The sequence below is a fragment of the Hyla sarda genome, chromosome 1, assembly GCF_029499605.1.
Source record: "Hyla sarda isolate aHylSar1 chromosome 1, aHylSar1.hap1, whole genome shotgun sequence".
NCBI lineage: Eukaryota > Metazoa > Chordata > Amphibia > Anura > Hylidae > Hyla > Hyla sarda.
In genome coordinates, this window is record NC_079189.1 from 23754403 (window position 1) to 23781459 (window position 27057).

General features: G+C 40.6%; 1 protein-coding gene across 2 annotated transcripts in view; it reads right to left on the reverse strand.

Annotated features, from left to right (window-relative positions):
* The window catches only part of LOC130322978 (vomeronasal type-2 receptor 26-like), a 46567-nt gene that overhangs the window by 19239 nt on the left and 271 nt on the right, over positions 1 to 27057 (reverse strand). The gene's annotated exons all lie outside the window — the stretch shown is intronic.

Consider the following 27057-nt stretch of genomic DNA (forward strand, 5'->3'; position numbering starts at 1 on the left):
AACGATAAGAGAAAAATGAGGCTAGTGTTCCGGGAACACGCACACTTCATAAAAACAAAAAAAGTTTTAACAAGACTTATTTCTAATATTTTAGAAGCTCATGCAGGAGACATAAAAAGCATGAAATTTCTAGGAAATGAAGTGGTACCTGTAGAGGAAAGCATAGATAGACGCAAAGCACTTATTCAGTGCGAGGCGAGGTGGATCATTCAGACCCATGCTAGGGGAAACCTAGGTCTGAATGATCGCCTTGATATGAATGCGTTTATATAAATCTAATGACTAGCCTCATTTTTCTCTTATATTTTGCACATTCTTGGTTTCTATATATCTATTTGATTTTATCTTCATTAAGATGCCCGTGATATAAAAGGAAAAAATTATTTGATTTTAATAAGATTTTTGTACAGACCTGAGTATTTTATTTACGTTGTCTACTGTGTTTTAAGTGTTGATGTACCTCCCGCTCTGATGTGGCAGGCTTGAGGAGGTATTTACCTGGCCTCTCACATCAGAGGAGGTGTGACCTGAAGAAGCGCCGGGAGCGACGCAAAATAGCTGTTGTCCGTTACACTGTTTGTCCAAGCGCCCCGCTGCATGTCTACACACCGAACCGAATAAAGAAGAATCTGTTCACTAAACCGTAAGTGCCACCCGACTTCTTTTACTGTCTTATCTGATTGCATTGCCTGCACTCTGAAGGTAGAGCACCACGGCGTTTGCAGATAAAGGATCTGTGGTTCTAATGCACTGACGAGGACTGTACAGGTGTGCAATTTAAGCAGAGGTGAACGAGTGCCGACTTTCTGTATCTCTTGGAATTTGTTTAAATCGGAAGTCAGACAACTCAGGTGGAAGTGTGACGGATATCATGGACGGAGCGTTTAATGCGGGGTGCGAGGACGCAGACAGCTTCTTTCAGGTCTGTAATACCAAGAATGTGTTACGAGTAATGAGTGCCAAAAACCTAGAAATGAAAGTCTCCACACTGTCCGAAAAGGAGACAAGATTATTTTGGACTTTAAAGTCTCTTCGATCATATGTAGAATGTAATTGTGTACCCCGCAATTTGCGCAACCATAAAAAAACGTCTCAATATGGGGAAGATGAAAGTTTTATGGCAGAGTGGACAAAAATTAATCTAGACTACTCTATGAACATGCTAAAACTAGTGATTACAAGACACAAAAAAGAATATGAGATTGTGACAGCTGACCTATTAAAAGCTAAAACAGAGTTGCGTGTCAGATTGGATGAAGTGCAATTTTCAACGTTCATGAAAAAATTAGAAAGTAAATTATCTTCCATACAATCAGCATTAAAAGACACTAAGCGCAATAAATTTTTGTGCAATAAGATGGATTTTGATTCTAAGCATGTATTCACATATACAGGACAAAAACGCAAAAAAAAACAAAGAAAAAATAAAGGGAGACATAGAAAGACAGACTTCTGGACAACGGATTCAGAGTCCAGTGGTTCTGATCACAATACTGCAAGATCTACTCCAGCAACAGAATCGAATGTTCCTTTAGGAGGAAGAGGATGCGGTGGGGGAGAACGAGGAAACAGAGGGTTAAAGAGGAAGACAGTGTAATGCAAACATAAAACATACGGAAGATTTAGTAGTTATCAATTTATCTAATTTTGTCCTGGACGATACAACTAAATCTGTATTAGCTAGAGGTTTGATTTGTTTAAGGCCACTCATAAATTATCCCTAAAATGTTTTTTTCATAATAAAAATAGCAGCACTATAAGAGCAGAGGGAGAAATCCCTGTAAGTATTGGTACTCTTGGCTTTATTGCACTACAAAATGCTCCATTGTCAGATTTAGAATGTCTTAACACTTTAACTGATCTTTTGCAAGAAGAGCAGGATAACATGAATCTGAGACCATTTATGTCCCCGAGTTTACCGGTGGGGTGGGATCTTCTTTCACCCCACCGGTACAGTCTGGCAGTAATAAAGATCTCTTTCAAAAGAGCATGTTGGCAGATTTAAAAGCTTTACGTTATCCTTCAGATTCAGCAAATTTAACAAGAGAAGAAAAGGTAGCCCTACACAATTTGAAGAAAAGAGACGACATAATTGTAAAAAATCTGATAAGGGTGGAAATATTGTTTTAATGGATCGAGAATATTATTTAATGGAGGCTAAAAGACAGCTTGAAGATGAAAGCTTCTATAAAAAAATAACATCTAAACCTTCCCTAAATTTACTGTAAAACTTCAAACATTATTGAGATCTAGTGTGGAGAAAAATGTCCTTTCTAAAAAAATGGAAGAAAAATTATTACCTTCAAATCCTAAACCTGCGACATGGTACTTTCTACCAAAAACTCATAAAACTTTGTTGTCCCCACCCGGGAGACCTATTGTCTCCAGGGTGGGGTCACTTACTGAGCCTATTTCGAAGTTTGTCGATTGGCTTTTGCCCCCGTTGCCAGGGGAGATACCCTGTCTTGTTAAAGACACCAATGAGTTCCTCCTTACGTTGGAGGGCTTAAATTGGCCAGAGAATTCCATGTTGGTGTCTCTCGACATTGAAAGTCTTTATACGAGTATCCCCCAGAGCAAAGGAGTAGAGGCCATCAGAGAATTTTTGAAATTCTCAGATAGGTCCATTGAGTACATCAATTTTGTGTGCGAGGCATTACATTTAATCTTGTCATGCAATTCTTTCCAGTTCGGTGAATAGTGGTTCGTTCAAACTGGAGGAGTTGCCATGGGCACCCCGGTTGCATGTACCGTAGCAAACCTGTATGTTTTTAAAAACTACATTTTTTGTGAAGCAAATCCTTTCTTGAAATTTATTGCATGCTATTGGCGGTTTGTCGAGGATATATTTATCGTATGTACAGGTACTGAAGGAGATTTCTTATCATTTGTATCTTCATTAAATTCTGACAACCAACTTAATTTGAGATTTACATCAAAAATAGGTCCATTAGAACTGGAGTTTTTGGACGTGCTTGTGGTGATGGAAGATGGAAATCTTGTGACAAAGGGTACAGAAAACCCACTGCATGTAATTCCTTACTTGAGCTATCACCCAAGACACATCAAATCTGCAATCCCGTATGGACAATTTTTAAGGTTAAAAAGAATAAATAGCAAAGAAAGTGACTATGAGAAACAGGCTTCAGAACTAAAAGAAAGACTTCTAATAAGAGGCTACCCTATCTTGGTGTTGAAAAAAGCAATGAAAAGAGCAAGTGAACAAGACAGAATGAAACTACCTAGAGGGTGAAAAAATAAGAAGAATTATACCCACCATTGTAGTTCTAATCAATTAACTCTTAAAAATCCCTCATAAAATCTCAGTGAAAATTCCCCTGAAAATCCGTTCCATTTTTCATTCTCCTTTCAATTATCAAAAAATCCATCTACAAAAACTGGTTTCTAATTCAAAATGATAGTGAACTAATGAATTATGCACAATCTAATTACCACCATTAATAGCATATAAAAAAAATGTAAGAACATTAAAAATATTTTAGTTTCAAGTAAACTGAAGACAAATAAAAAATTGGTAAAAAAAAAACTATCTCATCAGGAATGCATAGGTGCGGTTTTTGTAACTGGTGCGCCTTTGCATACCTAGATAAAAACGTTTCACTAGGAGGAATCCCAATTATGTGGTAAGACGCAATTTGCTGTAGAACAAAATATTTAGTATATGCAGTAATGTGCCCTTGTAAAAGATTTTATATAGGGTGTACCATTCGCGCATTAAATACAAGATTCCGGGAACACGCACACTCCATAAAAACAAAAAAAGGGTCACCAAGACTTATATCTCATATTTCAGAAGATCATGCAGTAGACATAAAAAGCATGAATTTCTAGGAATTGAAGTGGTACCTGTAGAGGAAGGCATAGATAGACGCAAAGCACTTCTTCAGTGCGAGGCGAGGGGGATCATTCGGACCGATGCTAGGGGAAACCTAGGTCTGAATGATCGCCTCGATATAAATGCGTTTATACAAATCTAATGACTAGCCTCATTCTTCTCTTATTCTCTTATCCTTTGCACATTCTTGGTTTCTATATATCTATATATTTGATTTTATCCTAAGTGGGATTCCTTTTTATACATCTGGTTCTTCATTAAGATGCGCGTGACATAAAAGGAAAAAATAATGTGATTTTAATAAGATTTTTGTACTGACCTGAGTAATATATTTAGGTTTTCTACTATCTAGTGTTTTCAGTGTTGATGTACCTCCCCCTCTGACGTGGCAGGCGTGAGGAGGTATTTACCTGGCCTCTTACGTCAGAGGAGGTGTGACCTGAAGAAGCGCCGGGAGCGGCGCAAAATAGCTGTTGTCTGTTACAAAGTTTGTCCAAGCGCCCCGCTGCATGTCTAAGCACAGAACCAAATAAAGAAGAATTTGTTCACTAAACCTTGAATGCCACCCGACTTCTTTTACTGTCTTATCTGATTGCATTGCCTGCACTCTGAAGGTAGAGCACCATGGCGTTTGCAGATAAAGGATCTGTGGTTAAAATGCACTGACGAGGACTGTACAGGTGTGCAATTTAAGCAGAGGTGAATCAGTGCTGACTTTCTGTATCTCTTGGAATTTGCGTTAATGAAATTGTGTTGTAAAAGTGAGCTCTCCACAAACAAAACAGAAATTGCCGGGATGATTCAAACAACTTTGAGACATCTTAAGAAACAAAATCACCAAAAGACACAAAAGCTGAACTGAAAGGCAGCCTAGGTATATAGCACGACCAGCAGTAATGGCATCCGTAAGTACACTAACCCATTTCTCTCCTATCTCCCCGTTCAGGCTTGCCATCATGCTTGGTGCAATGTGTGTTGGTCGAGGAAGCCCCTGAGGGTATCTGAGCAGCAAAATGTTACTAACTAGCAACAATGGAAAATGCTGCATCAGAATCAGCATCGACAAATACACAGGAAACAGGACTTAGCGTTCAAGAAACAAACTTTGTTTAATAGTGTTATCTGTGATAAAAAAAAACACATGTTGCATGCCTAAGTCTTATGTACAGATTTCTAGTGATGCCTGTTGATCATATTTGGGGAATCACTTATAGAATAATGTTTCCCAAACTCTTGTTTTGAAAATGCTTATTTGAAGAACAAGAAGAGTAAAATAATCTGCAACATCAGAAGAGAATGTGAGGACATATTTAGCATTCAATTTCTTTGTTTACATTATTGTGAAGAATATACACTGGAACAACTGTAAAAGATTCCCCCTTAGGCCGCTTTCACACTATAAAGTTGCTCCGTTAAAAGACCCAATATAAACTTCCAGACTTAAAAATGGATGTTAAACGGCCGTTACAAAATCGCATTAAAGTCTATGGGATTTTTTTGATTATCCGTTATGACCGGTTATGGCCCGTCATGAATAACGGACGTTATTTGTGGCCGAAGATGCACTAATGCACTAATTTTTCTTCCGTCACAAGAAACTGGTAAATTGACAGACATTATTTTTACCACTGAAGTGTATGGCAAACGGATGAGCAAACTTTATGTCATCCATATGCACCTGGTTTAAAATATCTGTTATTATTTCTGAGCATCCTCAGAAAAGGTGACATCAGCAGACTCCTGCAATGCTGAAGGACTACTACTACTCCCATCATGGAACAGACTTGTTTCCATGATAGGAGTAGTAATTTTCAGGCTGCAGGAGTCTGTCAGTGGCTGGGGAGGCTACATTAGTGTTTATACTACAACTCCTATCATGGAACATACTCTGTTCCATGATGGGAGTTGTAGTACAGGGACTGAGGGATTGATCGCACCGGGTCTCACTTCTGAGACCCTATGCGATTAGAAGTTATTAAACAGGGTTAAAATGGGGGCGGATGACATGCTGCGCTCCCCTGCAATGTACGATGTATTTTACCTTAATTTTTGAATTCCCCGCCGGTAGCAATGAATAGCCGATACGCATGAGCCATTCAGGGCTCCCGGCAGGGTTTTTAAACTCCAGCGATCTTTACTTTATAATCAAATTTCCCCTTAAGTATATTCATTTTATTCCCCCCATGTGTATATGTATGATTCCGCCCCCCCCCCCCCTGCCTGCTGCCTGGTCATCTTCTAGCGCTGTTCCAGCGCACAGCAGGGACAGGCCATTCCATATCTTGCTGCTTATCTCAGTATCTGACAGAGGAGCAGCAGAGAATGGAGGGACCTGTCTACCCTGTGCGCTGTTATAGCGCTCCATTCCCCGCCGCCGCCGGTACCTGACCTGTACCCCCAATGCGCTGCCTCTTTCATATATTCCCCACTGTCGCCCGACATTTCCCCACTGCTGCCCTGCTCCAAGTGCAATCAGAGTGCAGAGCAGGGACATGTTAGTCTATTCCCCACGGACCGAGTCTGTTGGGTACGGATATGAGCAGTGGGGAATAGACTGACATGTCTCTGCTGTGCGAACTGATTGTTCGTGAAGCAGGGCACCAGTGGGGACATGTTGGTGGGGAATGAATGAAGCAGCACACAGGGAGGACAGGTCAGGTATTGGCGGCGGCAGGGAATAGAGCACTATAACAGCGCACAGGGGGGACAGGTCCCTCCATTCTCTGCTGTTCCTATGTCAGATACAGAAATGAGCATCAGGGAATGGAATGGCATGTCCCTGCTGTGCACTGTGACAGTGCTAGAAGATCACTGGGCAGCAGGCAGGAGGGATCATACATATACACATGGGGGGAATTAAATGAATATACTTAAGGGTGAATGTGATTATACAGTAAGGAACACTGAAGTTTAACCCCTTAAGGACCAAGGACGTACCGGTACCTCCTTGGTCCTGCTCTCCTGATATAACACGGGGTTACACGGTAACCCCGCATCATATCACGGCGGGCACGGCGTCATAGTGAAGCCGGGACCCTCCTCTAATAGCGCGCAGCGCCGATCGCGGCGCCGCGCGCTATTAAGCCTTTAGCCGCACGCTCAGAGCTGAGCCGCGCAGCTAAAAGCTAAAGTGAAAGTTGCCGGCTAGCTCAGTCGGGCTGTTCGGGATAGCCGCTGCTAATCGCGGCATCCCGAACAGCTTACAGGACAGCGGGAGGGCCCCTACCTGCCTCCTCGCTGTCCGATCGCCGGATGACTGCTCAGTGCCTGAGATCCAGGCATGAGCAGTCATGCGGCAGAATCGTCGATCACTGGTTTCCTATGAGAAACCAGTGAACAATGATGAAGATCAGTTTGTGCAGTGTTATAGGTCCCTATGGGACCTATAACACTGCAAAAAAAAAGTGAATAAAGATCATTTAACTCCTCCCATATTAAAAGTTTGAATCACCCCCCTTTTCCAATAAAAAAAAGCACAGTGTAAATAAAAATAAAAATAAACATATATGGTATCACCGCATGCGGAAATGTCTGAATTATAAAAATATATCATTAATTAAACCGCTTGGTAAATGGCGTGCGCGCAAAAAAATTCCAAATCCAAAATAGTGCATTTTTGGTCACTTTTTATATCATTTAAAGTCCTATCAATGCAAAAATGGTACCGTTAAAAACTTCAGATCACAGCGCAAAAAATAAGCCCTCATACCGCCCCATACACGGAAAAATAAAAAAGTTATAGGGGTCAGAAGATGACAATTTTAAACATATTAATTTTCCTGCATGTAGTTATGATTTTTTCCAGAAGTCCGACAAAATCAAACCTATATAAGTAGGGTATCATTTTAATCGTATGGACCTACAGAATAAATATAAGGTGTAATTTTTACCGAAAAATGTACTACGTATAAACGGAAGCCCTCAAAAGTTACAAAACTGCATTTTTTTTTCAATTTTGTCGCACAATGATTTTTTTTCCGTTTCACCGTAGATTTTTGGGCAAAATCACTGACGTCATTACAAAGTAGAATTGGTGGCGCAAACAATAAGCCATCATATGGATTTTTAGATGACAAATTGAAAGAGTTATGATTTTTTAAAGGCAAGGAGCAAAAAACGAAAATGCAAAAACGGAAAAAAACCCGGTCCTTAAGGGGTTAAAAACCCCACCGGGAACCCTGAATGGCTCATCCGTATGAGCCATTCAGGGCTCCTGGCGGGGAATTAAAAAATGTAAGTAAAATACATTTTACATTGCAGAGGAGCACAGCATGCCGCCCGCTCCCCTGTACGTCCTGATGAGCTGGTACTTAACGCACCAGGACGTACATTTACGTCCTATGCATAACCGCAAGAATCTGAGCAATGCTCGGGTCATGCGTGGCTGATAGCAGCCAGGGACCCACCAGTAATGGCTGACATCCGCGATCGTGCGGATGTTCGCCATTAACCCATCAGATGCCGTGATCAATATAGATCATGGCATCTGCAGCGCCGATGTCACTAAAATGGATGATTGGATCGCCCGCAGCGCTGCCGCGGCGATCCGATCATCCAGAGTGGGGCACGTAGGTCCCCTCACCTGCCTCTGCTGCCTTCCACGGGTCTTCAGCTCTGGTCAGAGATTGAGCAGACCAGAGCAGAAGATGACCGATAACACTGATCAGTGCTATGTCCTATGCATAGCACTGAACAGTATTAGCAATCAAATGATTACTATAAATAGTCCCCTATGGGGACTATTAAAGTGTAAAAATAAAAGTAAAAAAGTGTGAAAAACCCCTCCCCTAATAAAAACATAAATTGTCCCATTTTCCCTATTTCACCCCCAAAAAGAGTAAAAATAAAAATGTAATCTACATATTTGGTATTGCAGTGTGTGTAAATATTCAAATTACTAAAGCAGTCCAAAATTGCTGCTTTTTTATAACATTTTATTCCCCAAAAAATTGATTAAAAATTTATTAAAAGTTTTATATAAGCAAATATGGTATCAATAAAAGTACAGATCACGGTGCATAAATATGAGCCCTCATACTGCCGCTTACACGGAATAATGAAAAAGTTATAGGCCTTCAAAATAGGGGGATTTTAGCGTACTAATCTGGTTAAAAAGTGCAACGGTAATATAAAAGTATATTATCAGGGGTATCATTTTAATCGCATTGACCCAAAGAATAAAGAACATATGTAATTTTTACCGTAAATTGTACGGCGTGAAAACGAAACCTTCCAAAATGTGCTAAATTGCAGTTTTCTTTTTAATTTCCCAACAAAAAGTATTTTTTTGGTTGTGTCATACATTTTATGGTAAAGTGAGTGATGGCATTACAACGGACTGCTGGTCACACAAAAAAACAAGCCCTCTTACTAGTTAGTGAATGAAAATATAAAATAGTTTAGATTTTTTGAATGCGAGGAGGAAAAAACGAAAACATAAATATTTAGAGTCCTCAAAGGGGTATTCCGGCCCTAGAAATCTTATCCCCTATCCAAAGGAGATCACGGGGTTCCCGCTCTAGGGACCCCCGGGATCTCCGCTGCGGCACACTCGCTCTGTGCGTAATGACCGGCGATACAGGGGCCGGAGCATCGTTATGTCATGGCTCCACCCCCTTGTGACATCACGGCCCACCCCCTTAACTCCTTAACCCCTTAAGGACATAGGGCGTATCCATAAGCCCCCGTTTCCAAGTCCTTAAGGACCGAGGGCGTATGGATACGCCCTGAGCATTTCCGGCCCCCACCGCTAGCCGGAGGGGAGCCGGAGCCGGGGCCGGATGCCTGCTGAAATCGTTCAGCAGGCATCCCGGCATATCGCCCAGGGGGGTCATTATGTCCCCCCATGTCGGCGATTGCCGCAGATCGCTGGACTATTCAGTCCAGCGATCTGTGGCGGATTCCGGGTCAATCGGGTCTCCAGTGACCCGATGACCCGGAATTACTGGCTGATCGGGGCCGTCAGAGACGGCCCCGAACAGCCAGAGCCTGCAGGAGTGAGGTGGCACTGGTGCCACCTCACGATCGCCCTGATTCGTCGGCCGAATTACCGGCCGACCAATCAGGGCGCCTGCTGTGGGTGTCACTCCCGCAACCCGCTCCGCCCCTCTTCCGGAGGACGTGAGCGGGTGCGGGCAGAAGACCCCGGGTGCTGGGGACCCCGATCCCCGGCGTCCCTGTTGGGATCGGGGCCCCAGGAGCGACGGCGGCGGCGAAGGAATGACCTGCAGTGTGGATCGTTGCAGGTGAGTGACAGCCTCCTGCTGTTGCTTAGCAACAGCTCCCAGCATGCAACAAGGGCATGCTGGGAGCTGTAGTTATGCAACAGCAGGAGGCAGACCACCACAACTCCCAGCATGCCCTTATGGGCATACTGGGACTTGTAGTTTTGCAACAGCTGGAGGCACATTCTTTCTATGGAAAAGTGTACCTTCAGCTGTTGTGTAACTACAAATCCCAGCTTGCACAATCAGCTAAAGTGCATGCTGGGAGTTGTAGTGGTGCATCTGGTGGTTGCATAACTACAACTCATAGCATGCCCGTTGGCTGTCGGTGACTGCTGAGAGTTGTAGTTTTGCAACAGCTGAAGGCACACTGAGTTAAATAGTAAACCAGTGTGTCTCCAGCTGTTGCATAACTACAATCCCCAGCATCCCCAGCCAATGTAGTATGCCTCCGGCTGTTGCATAACTACAAGACCCAGCATGCCCTTCCTGTCCGTACATGCTGGGGGTTGTAGCTTTTGCAACAGCTGAAGGCACACTGGTTGCAAAACACTGAGTTTGTTACCAAACTCGGTGTTTCACAACCTGTGTGTCTCCAGCTGTTGCAAAACTACAACTCCCAGCATGCACTTATAGACCGTACATGCTGGGAGTTGTAGTTTTGCAACAGCTGGATGTTTCCCCCCCCCCCCCAATGTGAACGTACAGGGTACACTCACATGGGCGGAGGATTACAGTAAGTATCCGGCTGCAAGTTTGAGCTGCGGCAAATTTTCTGCCGCTGCTCAAACTGCCAGCGAGAAACTACTGTGAACCCCCGCCCGTGCGACGGTACCCTAAAAACACTACACTACACTAACACAAAATAAAATAAAAAGTAAAAAACACTACATATACACATACCCCTACACAGCCCCCCTCCCCTCCCCAATAAAAATGAAAAACGTCTGGTACGCCACTGTTTCCAGAACGGAGCCTCCAGCTGTTGCAAAACAACTACTCCCAGTATTGCCAGATAGCCACTGACTGTCTAGGCATGCTGGGAGTTTTACAACAGCTGGCGGCCCCCTGTTTGGGAATCACTGGTGTAGAATTTCCCTATGTCCACCCCTATGCAATCCCTAATTTAGGCCTCAAATGCGCATGGCGCTCTCACTTTGGAGCCCTGTCGTATTTCAAGGCAACAGTTTAGGGCCACATATGGGGTATCGCCGTACTCGGGAGAAATTGGGCTTCAAATTTTGGGGGGTATTTTCTGCTATTACCCTTTTTAAAAATGTAACATTTTTGGGAAAACAAGCATTTTAGGTAAAAAAAAATAAAAATGTTTACATATACAAAAGTCATGAAACACCGGTGGGGTATAAAGGTTCACTTAACCCCTTGTTACGTTCCCCGAGGGGTCTAGTTTCCTAAATGGTATGCTATGTGTTTTTTTTTTTTTTGCTGTCCTGGCACCATAGGGGCTTCCTAAATGCGGCATGCCCCCAGAGCAAAATTTGCTTTCAAAAAGCCAAATGTGACTCCTTCTCTTCTGAGACCTGTAGTGCGCCAGCAGAGCAATTTTCACCCCCATATGGGGTGTTTTCTGAATCGGGAGAAATTGGGCTTCAAATTTTGGGGGGTGTTTTCTGCTATTACCCTTTTTAAAAATGTAAAAATTTTGGGAAACCAAGCATTTTAGGTTAAAAAAAAATGTTTTTTTCACATATGCAAAAGTCGTGAAACACCTGTAGGGTATTAAGGTTCACATTACCCCTTGTTACATTCCCCGAGGGTTCTAGTTTCCAAAATGGTATGCCATGTGTTTTTTTTTTGCTGTTCTGGCACCATAGAAGCTTCCTAAATGCGGCATGCCCCCAGAGCAAAATTTGCTTTCAAAAAGCCAAATGTGACTCCTTCACTTCTGAGACCTGTAGTGCGCCAGCAGAGCAATTTTCACCCCCATGTGGGGTGTTTTCTGAATCAGGAGAAATTGGGTTTCAAATTTTGGGGGGTATTTTCTGCTATTACACTTTTTAAAAATGTAAAATTTTTGGGAAACCAAGCATTTTAGGTTAAAAAAAATTATTTTTTTTACATATGCAAAAGTCGTGAAACACCTGTGGGGTATTAAGGTTCACTTTACCCCTTGTTACGTTCCCTGAGGGGTCTAGTTTCCAAAATAGTATGCCATGTGTTTTTTTTGCTGTCCTGGCACCATAGGGGCTTCCTAAAGGTGACATGCCCCCCAAAAACCATTTGTCGCTCCTACCCTTCTGAGCCCTCTACTGCGCCCGCTGAACAATTAACATAGACATATGAGGTATGTGCTTTCTCGAGAGAAATTGCGTTTCAAATACAAGTAAACATTTTCTCCTTTTTACCCCTTGCAAAAATTCAAAAATTGGGTCTACAAGAACATGCGAGTGTAAAAAATGAAGATTTAGAATTTTCTCCTTCACTTTGCTGCTATTCCTGTGAAACACCTAAAGGGTTAATACACTTACTGAATGTCATTTTGAATACTTTGGGGGTGTAGTTTTTATAATGGGGTCATTAATGGGGTATTTCTAATATGAAGACCCTTCAAATCCACTTCAAACCTGAACTGGTCCATGAAAAATAGCGAGTTTGAAAATTTTTTGAAAAATTTCAAAATTGCTGCTGAACTTTGAAGCCCTCTGGTGTCTTCCAAAAGTAAAAACTCATAAATTTTATGATGCAAACATAAAGTAGACATATTGTACATGTGAACCCCCAAAAAAATTATTTTGAATATCCATTTTCCTTACAAGCAGAGAGCTTCAAAGTTAGAAAAATGCAACATTTTCATTTTTTTCATCAAATTTGGGGATTTTTCACCAAGAAAGGATGCAAGTTACCATAAAATTTTACCAATAAGTTAAAGTAGAATATGTCACGAAAAAACAATCTCGGAATCAGAATGATAACTAAAAGCATTCCAGAGTTATAAATGTTTAAAGTGACAGTGGTCAGAATTGCAAAAAACGCTCCAGTCCTTAAGGTGAAAAAGGGCTCGGTCCTGTACGCCCTACGCTTGGTCCCGGTGTTTAAAACCCGCATCACACTGGGTCGGTCCTGGCTGCTAATCATAGCCGGGACCCTGGGCTAACAGTGTGCGGCATCGATCGCTGTGCCGCGCGCTGTTAACCCTTCAGACGCGGCGATCAAAGTTGACCGCCTCGTCTGAAAACGAAAGTAAACACTTCCCGGCAGATCATCACGATGTTCTGATCAGCTGGGAAGCAGGCGGTGGTCTCCTTACTTGACTCCGCGGCGTCCGATTGTCGATTGATTGCTCCAAGCCTGAGCTACAGGCTTGAGCAATCAAGCCCCTATCTGACTGATCCGTGCAAAACTATGGCTTTGCAGGGATCAGCATAGGAGATCAGTGTGTGCAGTGTTATAGGTCCTTATGGGAGCTATAGCACTGCAAAAAAAAAGTGAAAAAAAAGTTAACAAAGGTCATTTAACCCCTTCCCTAATAAAAGTTTGAATCACCACCCTTTTCCCATAAAAAAAACTGTGTAAATAAAAATAAAAATACAGATATGTGGTATCGCCGTGTGTGGAAATGTCCGAACTATAAAAATATATTGTTAATTAAATCGCATGGTCAATGGCGTGCGCGTCCAAAAATTCCAAAGTCCAAAATAGTGTATTTTTGGTCACTTTTTATATCATGAAAAAATGAATAAAAAGTGATCAAAAAGTCCAATAAATACAAAAATGGTACCGATAAAAACTTCAGAACACGCGCAAAAAATGAGTCCTCATACCGGCCCATACGCGGAAAAATAAAAAAAGTTATAGGGGTTAGAAGATGAGAATTTTTTACATATGAATTTTCCTGCATGTAGTTATGATTTTTATCCGAAGTACAACAATATCCAACCTAGATAAGTAGGGTATAATTTTAACAGTATGGACCTACAGAATAAATATAAGGTGTTATTTTTACCAAAAAATGCACTGCGCAGAATCGGAAGCCCCCAAATTTACAAAATGAAATTTTTTTTCTTCAATTTTGTCGCACAATTAATTTTTTTTATTATTATTATTTATTATTGTTTTATTATTCGCTGTGGATTTTTGGGTAAAATGACTAATGTCACTGCAAAGTAGAATTGGTGGTGCAAAAAAATAAGCCATCATATGGAATTTTATGTGCAAAATTGAAAGCGTTATGATTTTTAGAAGGTGATGAGGAAAAAATGAAAATGCAAAAAAGGAAAAAGTCTGCGTCCTTAAGGGCGTAATGCAAGTCTATAGGAGGGGGCGTGATGGCCGGCACGCCCCCTCCCATGGACTTGTATTGAGGGGGCGGGCCGTGACGTCACGAGGGGGCGGAGCCGTGACGTAACGATGCTGCAGCCCCTGTATTGCCCATCATTATGCACAGAGCGAGTTTGCTCTGTGCAGTAATGATTACGGGGTGCCACAGCGGAGATCCCAGGGGGTCCCCATCAGCGGGATCCCGGCGATCTGACATCTTATCCCCTATCCTTTGGATAGGGGATAAGATGCTAGGGGCGGAGTACCCCTTTAAGCCCCAAATGGGCTAAGTTCTTAAGGGGTTAATAACTTCTAATCGCATCGAATCTCAGAAAATAATGGGACTATTCATCCGTTAAGACACACTATGACATCTGAGATGTATGGCCATTTTAACACCTCTGCCTACAGACTCCCGGGGAACTACTACTCCCATCATGGAAACAAGTCTGTTCCATAAAGAGAGTAGCAGTAGTCCCAGGAGTCTGTAGGCAGAGAGGTTAAAATGGTAATACATCTCAGTTATTATAACGTGTCTTAACGGATGAATATGCCCGTTATTTTGACAGATGTTATTCAGCCGTTAGCACCCGTTCTTTCATCCGTTATTGTACATCTGGTTGTTTAATAACAGATGAATACTCAGTGAGAAAGTAGCCTTATCCAGGCCAGATTTCATGTGACAGATATTCAGTCTACCATACATTAGGTGTTGTGGCTATTTTCTTTGAGAAGACCACTGCCACAGAAGATCACTTTTTGATTCAAATTTACATGGTCTTCTTTAAGCGGTTTCATGTTGCCAGACACATTGCTGAAATCTGTTGAAGTCCAATTCTTTTTTTGTTCTGCTCCAACAGACAACAATGAGAAAAGCATGGTGCAGAGGTGAAGTAAACACATTTTTTAAGAACTCAACTGTACATATACTTTACATCTATTCCTTACCTTTTTTAAAAGTACTTGATTTTTTTTGTATTTTTCTTTGGTATTTCTGGGCATATGTAATTGCATCTCATGTAGAGAATGTGCCATGGCATAGACAGATTTATACACTAGATAAGTGACTCCAAAACTGTTAGTAAAATAAATATTTGTTCCAAGTTCAGAAAATTTTATAGTTCTGTTACATTTGTAAAGTTGATGGAATTGCACAAAGTTATTCATATTGGGATCTGAGGATAAGCAACGAAAATAATATGCTAAGATATATTCCACTAATGTGTCATGTGGACGATTTATTGTGCTGATATCTTCTAGGAATATTTTCAAATCTGGTATAATCTTAGAAGCGGGTGAAAATACCAGACTTCCGTGAAATGATGGTTGTCTGTTTTTGGGTAGTAACATGTGAGAATTCCATGCTGCTGGTAAAATGAATGTCTTCTCTTGAGCCTTATAGAATTTTAATTCAATAAAATATCCAATGAAAACAGAAAATTTTCCACATATTACAACAACTTGAGAAGTTGCCTTGTTAAGGATAAATAATACGTTTTCATTAAACTCTTCAGTTTCTTCATTTCTTTCATTTATTCTAATAATATACTCAATACAGATATCATATTTAGCCGCCATTGTCTTCAGCTCTTGGCTCTGCTTCTCACCGACATCATCATCAGATGTGATAACACCGATCCACGTCCAGTTATAATGTCTGAGTAATTGAACCATTGCCAGGAGTTGGGTTGAGTGATTGGGAAGTGCTTGGAAGAAGGACGGGAAGAGCTTGACATTACTCAGAATAGGATCCACTGTACCATAACCGATCTGAATAATACAGTAACAATTAAGCATAATGAGTATTTCTACACTCTACATTAAAGCTAAGTGAGCCAAGCCTCGGTAACCCGGATTCGACCCAAGTTCAGCAGTAGCTGAGGCTAGCAAAACTTTCCCGGTTCAGTCCATGTGAACCGGGCAATGTGCGTAAATATAACAGAAGCTATGAAGAACACATGGCATTTTGGCACCCAGAGGAATAATGGAAGTACTGGGGTAGTGATTTAACTTTAGGGTTGACTTGCATTCCTTGGAACTATCACAAGGAATTAGAGCTATCTTTGCCCCGAACTTGGTACTGTATGTGCTCAGTAAGTACATGTAATTACACTTCTGGGGATTTTTTTTAACTATGCAACTATCTCATGATTATTTGCTGGCTTATGTGTCATTCAGCTCCCAGGTCAATAAGAGACAACAAAGAGCGTAGAGTTTTAGACACAAATAAAGCCCCATGTATTGTGTGCAGCAGGCATTCTGTAGAGAGACAGTGAAAGTAGAAGAAAGCTCTGCAGAAGCCTAAACGCCTTCAGCTGGCTGAACACAAACTCTAATCTATACCATTCACCAAATCCAAAACTAGCTATGCAAAAAATCTAATCTATACAATTCCACATAAAATTGAGCACATCATTAATCTGTATGCCTTTCTCAGAAACCTCCTGCCCCTACCAGAAGAAGTCTCATCATGTCATACAAATCCAAGCCAACAGTGTTCCAGCCCATAAAGAGTATCATATAAAAATATCTTTACAACTTAGCAAAGCTGTGGGCGGACCTGTATTTTGGCAATATGTATTTAAAAGTGCCGTAAATGCAGCAAAGCCATCTAAAGCACATGCATGTGTATTTTCTGGGTTTATGTTCACACTAAGTATTTCTACCTGGATATAATATAACGCAATTATGAGCATTTACATCAAACATGAATTGGGCATCTAAAGCGCATTTACGCATATTGTCAGGGTTTAATTGCACACACGGTATTACTATCTGGTTTTATGATAGCAACGCAGCTGACCAGGGGTTTTTCCGTTTTTGCACTTTCATTTTTTCTTCCTTACCTTTAAAAAATCATACCTCTTTCAATTTTGCACCAAAAAAATCCATATTGTGGCTTATTTTTTGCGCCACCAATTCTTCTTTGTAATGATATCGGTCATTGTACTCAAAAATCGATGACGAAACAGAAAAAAAAGAAAAAACACCATTTTGTGTTGGGGGCTTCCATATCTATGCAGTACATTGTTTTGTAAAAATTACACCTTCTCTTTATTCTGTAGGTCCATACGATTAAAATGATACCCTACTTATATAGGTTTAATTTTGTATTACTTCTGGAAAAAATCATAACTAAATGCAGGAAAATTTATAAGTTTGAAATTGTCATGTTCTGACCCCTATAACTATTTATTTTTTTGTGTAAGGGGCAGTATAGGGATTCAATTTTTTGCGCCGTGATCTGAAGATTTTAACGGTACCATTTTTGTATTGATCGGACTTTTTGATCACTTTTTATTCAATTTTTCATGATATAAAAAGTGACCAAAAATACACCAATTTTTTTGCGTGTACGCCATTGACTGTGCAGTTTAATTAATTATATATTTTTATAATTTGGACATTTCCACATGCGGCGATACCACATATGTTTATTTTTATTTTTATTTACACAGTTTTTTTTTATTAAATGGGAAAAGGGGGGATTCAAACTTTTATTAGGGAAGGGGTAAGATTTTTAATAACTTAATAATTTTTTTTATAATCTTTAATAACTTTTTTTCCACTTTTCTTTTGCAGTGTTATAGCTCCCATATCTTTTACATTGATTAATGGTTTCTCATAGGAAACCATTGATCGATGATTCTGCCGCTTGACTGCTCATCCTTGTATCTCAGGCACTGAGCAGTCATTCGTCGATCGGACACCAGGAAGCAGATAAGGGGATCCTCCTCGTGTACTACACCTGTTCGGGATGCCGTGATTTCACCACAGCTGTCCCGAACAGCCCGCTGAGCTAGCCGGGGGTAGTTTAATTTCAATTTAGACATGGCGATCAACTTTGAACGTCGCGTCTAAAAGGTTAATAGCGCGCGGCACCGCGATCAGTACTGCGTTCTCTTAGCCACGTCGTAACCCCGCGTTATAGAACGGGAGCGGACTCAGGGCGTACAGGTATGCCCATGGTCCTTAACAGGTTAAAGAGTACCTATCATCTCAAAAACTTTTTATATGTTGTTAATTAATGTATTAGAAACAACATTCTAATACCATGTCATAAAAAAAAAAAGATATTTTTATTTTTATTTTGACTTGTACAAACTGACCACTAGGGGTCTCCCTACATGTGCCGGCCGCAAATCTCTTATAGAGTTCAGACTCACGCATGAGTCCTAACTCTCATAGTGCAGCCTGGATACTGACGAGCACAGCTCATCTCCCTGCCTGTCAATCAGACAGACAGGAGCAAGCGCTGTGCACGCTGCATGGCACACATCAGCTACACTGAACACTGCCTACAGTAAGCAAGCTTTGAAATAGGATTATAAAGGAAGTACATGGTGAAAATGAAAAAGAAAAACTGCGGGGGGCAGGTAATGAAGAGCGCAACATACCAGCAGCATAATAAAAAAGCAATGGAGACGGTGGCAGGTACTCTTTAAAGTGTGTACGTTGAACAGTCATGAGCCTTTTATGTGATTTTTTTTTTACTCTGTATTCCTACCTGGTTGATATTAACAGCATCAATGTAATGAGGTGCTGTAACCAAAATGGACTTACAAGTTTCCTCCGCATAGAAACAGTTACCAAAATTGAGGAAAAAACCAAATAAAACTTAACTTTTAATTAAATACGGTAAAATATAAAAATTTGGACCCTATGAAACGAGTGATTATGTACAAAAGTGAAATAATTCAAAATCTATACATTAAATTGTCACACTGGCATATAGGGGGGGATCACATGTGGGGCCAAGGATATATATGGGCCCTACTAATCTCCCTACGTGCTCCGAGAACTACCACGCTGCCTGCAACCATTGTGCGATGACAGTGTGAGCTCCCCTGGACCACGGCACCATTGTGTCTTTTGTCCGCTACCTGCCAGCACCTAGGTCTGGCTGATTTATATTAGAGCTCTCTTTGCCCTGAACTTGGTACCCTGAATAGTGACCTGGGGGCTTATGTGCTCAGTATGGTGGGTTGTACATTTATTTTCACTTCTGGGGATTTTTTATAAGTTAAGACTGTACACCTATAGCTTGGCCTCCTCAGAGGTGTTCCATGTCATTACTGTTTTGTATTTGGGGAGATACTAAAATTTGGTGCCCAAGTGATAATTGATCTGGGTACATGAGAGATTTTTTTCTGTCACTGGACATTTGTGGACATTTTAGTCTGGTGGTTCAAATGATTTTTATTGAAATTTTTCAGAATTATTACAAACCGAAAGTTCGGCCAATTTATCGCAATGACCAAAATAAAAAGAAAAGGTAATACAGAATTATTAATATCTGTATTATTAAAATAATAATAAATATATTAATATCGCATATGTCTTCAAGACAGTATCACTCGGTGAGATTATAACATAAAACTGTATAATTGTATTATATCAACCAGATATTATATAAGCTGGGATAGTCAATACCTTTTCAGGGACATAACAATGAGTTAAGTTGTGATAATCAATGGTAAAATCATACGGTATTGTATAGTCATAACTGATCAAATTAGCAATGAATGCTATCCCTCGTTTCAGGATCCCATATTCATCCCTCTCTCACCTCAAAAAGCTGTGGAAAATTATATAAATGAAGTGTGTCACATAATAGACATTATCCCATATACATGTGAAAATGTTAGAGCCGTGACCTAAGTTCATCCCTAACAGATAATATTCAAGGAAGTGTACACAAATATGATAACATCTTAGGACATTGGGTAATGTGCCGACCAACTCCTCCTTCTTGACTCGCAGGCAGCTCCATTATTCATTTTCCAGGCATACTTCGATTCAAAGAAACAATTTAATTTGACCGCATCAATAATATCAGCTGTAGACGGTATGGATACAAACTTCAATTTAGCAGCAATTTGTAACCTGTACGCAATCATGCTATGGCAAATGGGAGTTCTATACCTAACATTCACTGTATGTAGGCCTAGATTTAAAAGGGCTAACTTATTAGTCAGAGAGACAGATTTGTGTGATATCAGTTGGATCAGTTCGTTCATGTCTTTTTAACTTATGTAATGTGGGACATGTCCAGCTTAGCTGGAGTGTAGTACCACTTGGACATCAGTTTGAAAAACTGTTCCCTATGACCGATACATGAGGTAGCCTTCTTTAGAGATTGGAAGGCTTGAGCCCATTCATAGTTGGAAATAAGTATGAGTCGTTATTATTGAACTTATACAATGGTAGTCATTTTGTTGATAGAATCAGAGGAGAGATTCCTTAGATCTGTCAAGGTTTGTGGTAACATCACACTAGGTCGTGGATATATTTTAGTGTGTCTAATAATAGTGTCATATGCTTTTCTTTCATTACAGTGGGGATCAAAAGTTTGGGCACCCCAGGTAAAAATGTGTATTAATGTGCATTGAAAAGATGGAAAAATCTCCAAAAGGCATCAAATTACAGATTAGACATTCTTATAATATGTCAACAAAAGTTTGATTTTATTTCCATCATTTACACTTTCAAAATAACAGAAAACTAAAAAATGGCCTCTGCAAAAGTTTGGGTACCCTGCAGAATTTATATCATGCACTGCCCCCTTTGCAAAGCTGAGACCTGCCAGCGTCATGGATTGTTCTCAATCATCATCTGGGAAGACCAGGTGATGTCAATCTCAAAGGTTTTAAATGCCCAGACTCATCTGACCTTGCCCCAGCAATCAGCACCATGGGTTCTTCTAAGCAGTTGTCTAGAAATCTGAAACTGAAAATAGTTGACTCTCACAAAGCTGGTGAAGGCTATAAGAAGATAGCAAAATGTTTTCAGATGTCAATATCCTCTGTTCGGAATGTAATTAAGAAATGGCAGTCATCAGGAACAGTGGAAGTTAAAGCAAGATCTGGAAGACCAAGAAAAATATCAGACAGAACAGCTTGCAGGATTGTGAGAAAAACAATTCAAAACCCATGTTTGACTGCCCAATCCCTCCAGAAAGATCTGGCAGAGACTGGAGTTGTAGTACACTATTCCACTATAAAGAGATACTTGTGCAAATATGGTCTTCATGGAAGAGACATCAGAAGAAAACCTCTTCTACGTCCTCACCACAAAAATTAGCATTTGAACTTTGCAAATGAACATATAGACAAGCCTGATGCATCTTGGAAACAAGTTCTGTGGACCGATGAGGTTAAAATGGAACCTTTTGGCCGGAATGAGCAAAGGTACGTTTGGAGAAGGAAGGGGGACATAATTTAATGAAAAGAACCTCTGGCCAACTGTTAAGCATAGGGGTGGATTAATCATGCTTTGGGGTTGTATTGCTGCCAGTGACACAGGGAACATCTCTCGAGTAGAAGGAAATTTGGATTCAATAAATTTTCAGCAAATTTTGGATGCTAACTTGATGCCATCTGTGAAAAAGCTGAAGTTAAAGAGAGGATGGCTTCTACAAATGGATAATGATCCTAATCACACCTCGAAATCCACAGGGGATTGCATCAAGAGGCGTTAACTGAAGGTTTTGCCATGGCCTTCACAATCTCCTGACCTCAACATAATTGAAAATCTATGGATAGACCTTAAAAGAGCAGTGCGTGACAGACAGCCCAGAAATCTCAAAGAACTGTAAGACTTTTGTAAGGGAGAATAGGCAAAGATACCTCAAACAAGAATTGAAAGACTCTTGGCTGGCTACAAAAAGCATTTACAAGCTGTGATACTTGCCAAAGTAGGCAGTACCATATTACATTCTGCAGGGTGCTCAAACTTATGAGGAAGCCATTTTTTTTTTTTTCTGTTATTTTGAAAGTGTAAATGATGGGAATAAAATTTAACTTTTGTTGACATATTATAAGAATGTATAATCTGTAATTTGATGCCTTTTGGAGATGTTTCCATCTTTCCTTGGATTCTTTATGCACATTAATACAATTTTTTACCTGGGGTGCCCAAACTTTTGATCCCCACTGTATCTGGTAAGTGGTATACACCCTGAATTTCCTCAAAGGAGAGGAGTGTATCTCCACCATACAGCTGGTGTAAAAAGGTTATACCCTTCTCTGTCCACACATCAAGATTGTGTAGGGTGGTAAAGAGTGTGACTGATTGCAAGGTCAAATTAACCTTAGAGGAGCTTGTAGATTCAGTAGTAGCATCAGGTCTGATGTTCCAAATTTTTACGTTGTCTGATATCATTTTATTGCATCTAATAGTAGATTTGTTAATTTTGTGGGCATTAATCAACAGTGGTGTCCAATCCTCTATACCACACATCACCCACTCCAGCAGTGCCCAAGGTTTCCTGTCAGCCATAGGCTTCAGCGACTCTAAAGATTGTTTTAACAAGGTAGCATGTGAGTAGGCTGATATGTTAGGTAGACCCGCTCCTCCAATTTCAGGGCTTTTTGTCATTAGTGCTGCTGCTACTCTAGGCCTAGATGTCTGCCAAACAAAGTCTGACATGTGTCTCCTAAATTTTGTCACCAAACTCCTGGGCAACGCTAGAGGGATTGTTTGCATGAAACAAGGGAGTTTTGGAAGGATAAACATTTTATATATACTGATCCTTCCGAACCAGCTCCAATAGAATTTCCCTAGTGAAACAAGTTATTTTTGAATAAAGGTGTATAGGTCATTATAGTTCTCAGGAATTAAATTGTTCATGTCTTCTGTTAATTTAATACCTAAATACGGAAGAGATGGTTTTTCCCACTTATATGGGAAAGATTGTTGGATACATGAGGTAAGGGCTTTGGGCATCCAAAGTTTTAAGATATGGGATTTTGTAATGTTAACTTTATAATATGACATCCTGCTATAAGATTGGAGTTCTAAAGAAATTTCTGAAAGTGATTTTTGGGGGTTAGAAAGGAGTAGTAGAATGTCATCTGTGAGTAAACTAATTTTGTTATTACTACACCACTGAAGAAGGGGTACTACCAATGTGCTTTGAACCCCGAAACACGTTTGGTGACTGTGATTGAGCCTTGCAAGTTTATCCAGTTCACACTACAGCTGGGCTATACAGCGTTTATTGGAGAGTTCCTCTCTGGAGAGACTTTATTCATTTACCACCCATTATCCACCTACTATATGGTTCTGCATTTAAATCCTTCTGCCAAACCGGTATAGAACCCTCCACCATTGGAATAATACTTCTATCTGCACGTACTAACTATTTACATCCAACGTTAACCAGTGCTTACCAGCCTCCCGCACAAGATCAGCTGACCTGCCATCAGCTGACCTCTGACGTCAGACGCCAAGGGACAGTTCGCCGGTGAGAGCGGCTGCACATCTTGCGACCATCACGCCGCCCTGGCTAGAGTGCATCTGACCATCTTCCACCTGCCTACCAGCGGTGGGGTGAGTGGCACAACTGTGCCAGCCATTATACTTCTTTTGCGGACAACTTGAATGTGGAGTGGAAAAACCGGTAACAGCGATCTAGCTTCAATATTCATTATACAAACTGATCTGCATGCCATACCTGTTACAGGATATTATTATATTACATGACATTTTTTCAGGACAGTTTTAGGATACATATTTATTTTACAGGATACAATTCTACCATCTACAGGACTGCCATTTATATCATTTACAGGATATTTTGAACATTTATTGTACAGAAGGTTTCTTTGATATAAAGCAGATTTTCTTTCCAGGAGGAATGTTCCTATTTTTCATTGTGCATACCAGATACACTATCACTCTGATAAGTGTAGCACTATATGCAACGGTTACATATAGTGTATCACTATATGGCTGGCAGCCATATTAGATATATTGAAATTGAGAGGATCATCATTACCATTCATGTTCGCTCTGTAGTGTAATACTCAATTGCTTCTTTATATTATATTGTATTTTTTAACCATTTGTGCGCTACCGTAGGGCCCTGCGGCAATGCATTATTTAATATCTTATAATAAATAACATATTTTTTATTAGATCCTTCTTTTTCTCTATTATTGTCACCAGACATCCACCATTTAATCTTTTTGATATTGAGCTGAGGACTAATACCCTATTTTTGCCACAAATTTTGTTATTACCCAATGTAGGAGCTAGGCCCGAAATATTGGTATTTTGTCTTATTTTAATAGCTAACTATTCTATGGCCAAAACAAATAAAAGTGGGGAAAGTGGGCATCCTTGTCTTGTCCCATTGGTGATGGGAAAGGAATCTGAGAATTGGCTATTGAGAAATACTTTAGCAGAAGGTGAGGCATATAGGGGAAAAGTTGATGTAATGAATTCTTCAGAGAAACCAGTATGTAATAAAACTATTTTCATGTCAAATTCTTTCTCTGCATCTAAGGATAAAAGCAGAGAAGGCACTCTCCTTCTCCTAACCCAAGAAATAATATTGATCACCCTTCTAGTTCCATCATAAGCTTGGCGTCCCTTGGTAACCCCAACTTGATCAGGGTGTAGTAGATCAGGGAGCATATGTTGTAAACGAGTGGCTGGTATCTTGACATATATCTTCATATCTGTATTGATAAGAGAAATGGGTCTGAAGTTGGCCAGTGTAGTTGGATCTTTAACTGGTTTGGGCAGAGTGATTATATTCGCAGCCAGCTTATCTGTAGGAAATGTTCCTGTAGTAGCTGCATGATTGAACATGTTGCATATGTAAGGGGATAATACATCAAGGTATGCATTGTAATATTCAGCTGAGTATTCGTCTGGACTTTTCTAAATTTTATATGTTTGATAGTGTTTTCCACCTCCAACGCAGTAATCGGCTGGTTGAGAGCAGAAATGTTTTCTGGAGTCAATTGGGGCAAATCGCATGAGACTAAGTATTTATCTATTTCTTCCATTGTGGGTTGAAATGTGTTTGGGTCCTCTTTCAAATTGTATAATGCCTTATAGAATTGCGCTATTTCGTTAGCTTTACTATTAGTCAAAAAATTGACCCTGCTCCTACCTCTGGGCCCTTTGGCAAGTAAGGCTGAGAGTCTAGAGGGCTTTTTAAGCTGGTGGTAACCATTGCACTGTAAATTTCTGAAATACCTGTCATATTCATCAGAGAGAAGTCTATACAATAATGTCCTTTTTCCCCCAATGTTTGCAAAGTAGGAAGATCTTTGTGTTGTTTGTCTAATTTTTCTAAGGTAGCTATGTCATTCAATAATTGTTGGCATTCCTTAAGTTTTTTCTTTCTGTGCCTAGAAGCCTGTTGGATTAGCATACCCCTAACTTATGCTTTATGTGTTGCCCATAAGACAGTAGGATTCGAAGTGGAAGGTGAATTGATAGCAAAAAAATAATCAATGTCTGCTTTAATCTTTTGTTTGTATTCAGGTTTGGATACAAAAAAGGGGTCTAACTTCCATTGGAAGTTGCCCATCGAACCATATCTGGAAGCAATATGAAGGGTCGGAGGGGCATGGTCAGACCATGTGATTTGGCCTATATCTCTAATATGTGATCATTGTGTACCAAGAACATGTCTAGTCGGGTATAAGTGTTGTGAGAAATAGAATAAAAGGTATAGTCCTTCTCTGTGGCGTGTAAACACCTCCAAACATCGCAAAGTGCATTATTGTTCATCCAGTTAGAGAGTTCAGTCCTGTTTTGGGTTGGTGTTCGTAGTGTCCATGCGAATGTCAGCAATGGCATTAAAATCACCTCCCAATACTAGTGTGCCTTCTTTTATTTTATTTATTTTCATCAATAGTTTATTGAGAAAGTGTTCTTGCCTGGCAAGAGGGGTGTATATATTTGCTAGAGTACATTTTTTGTTATTAATTGAGCAAGCAATAATCAAATATCTCCCCCTAATGTCTCAAATCTGTTGGTGCATTTCCAAGGTGACAGTATCTTTAAAGGGGTACTCCGCCCCTAGACATCTTATCCCCTAACCAAAGGATAGGGGATAAGATGTCAGATCGCCGTGGTCCCGCTGCTGGTGACCCCCGGGATTGCTGCTGCGGCAGCCCGCTGTCATTACTGCACAGAGCGAGTTCGCTCTGTTTGTAATGACGGGCGATACAGGGGACAGAGCAGCGTGACATCATGGCTCCGCCCCTCGTGACATCACGGCCTGCTCCCTTAATGCAAGTCTATGTCTTAGTCTGTGACAACCACCACGCCCCCTCCCATGGACTTGTATTGAGGGGGGAGGACCGGGACGTAATGAGGGGTGGAGCCATGACATAACGTTGCTCCGGCCCCTGTATTGCCCGTCATTGCATGCAGAGCGAACTCGCTCTGTGCAGTAATGATAGCGGGGTGCTGCCGCAGCGGCAATCCCGGGGGTCCCCAGCAGCAGGACCGCGGCGATCTGACATCTTATCCCCTATCCTTTGGATAGGGGATAATATGTCTAGGGGCGGTGTACCCCTTTAAATGCAACAACCACACCTGCATGCTTAGTGGCCCAGTTCACTAAAGATATGTGAGGGGATTTTTTATGGGTCAAGAAGATAGGATGAGAGTCTTCTTTGAAATGAGATTCTTGTAAAAACAAGATGTCTGCTTTTGCTTTGAGTGCATCCCTCCACATGAACATCCTACGTTGAGGGCTGTTTAGGCCTCTACAGTTTAGGCTAAAGATTCTGTGTGACATTTTTTGAGAAACTAACAAAGCAGTATTGTTCCTTTTTACAGATTTCTGAAATGCTTGTTGGCTTCTTGCATTTTTCCGTGGAGTGTAATTTCTCATAATCAATTTTTAATATATAAACAAGCCAAATGGAAGTGAAAATGAGAAAAATA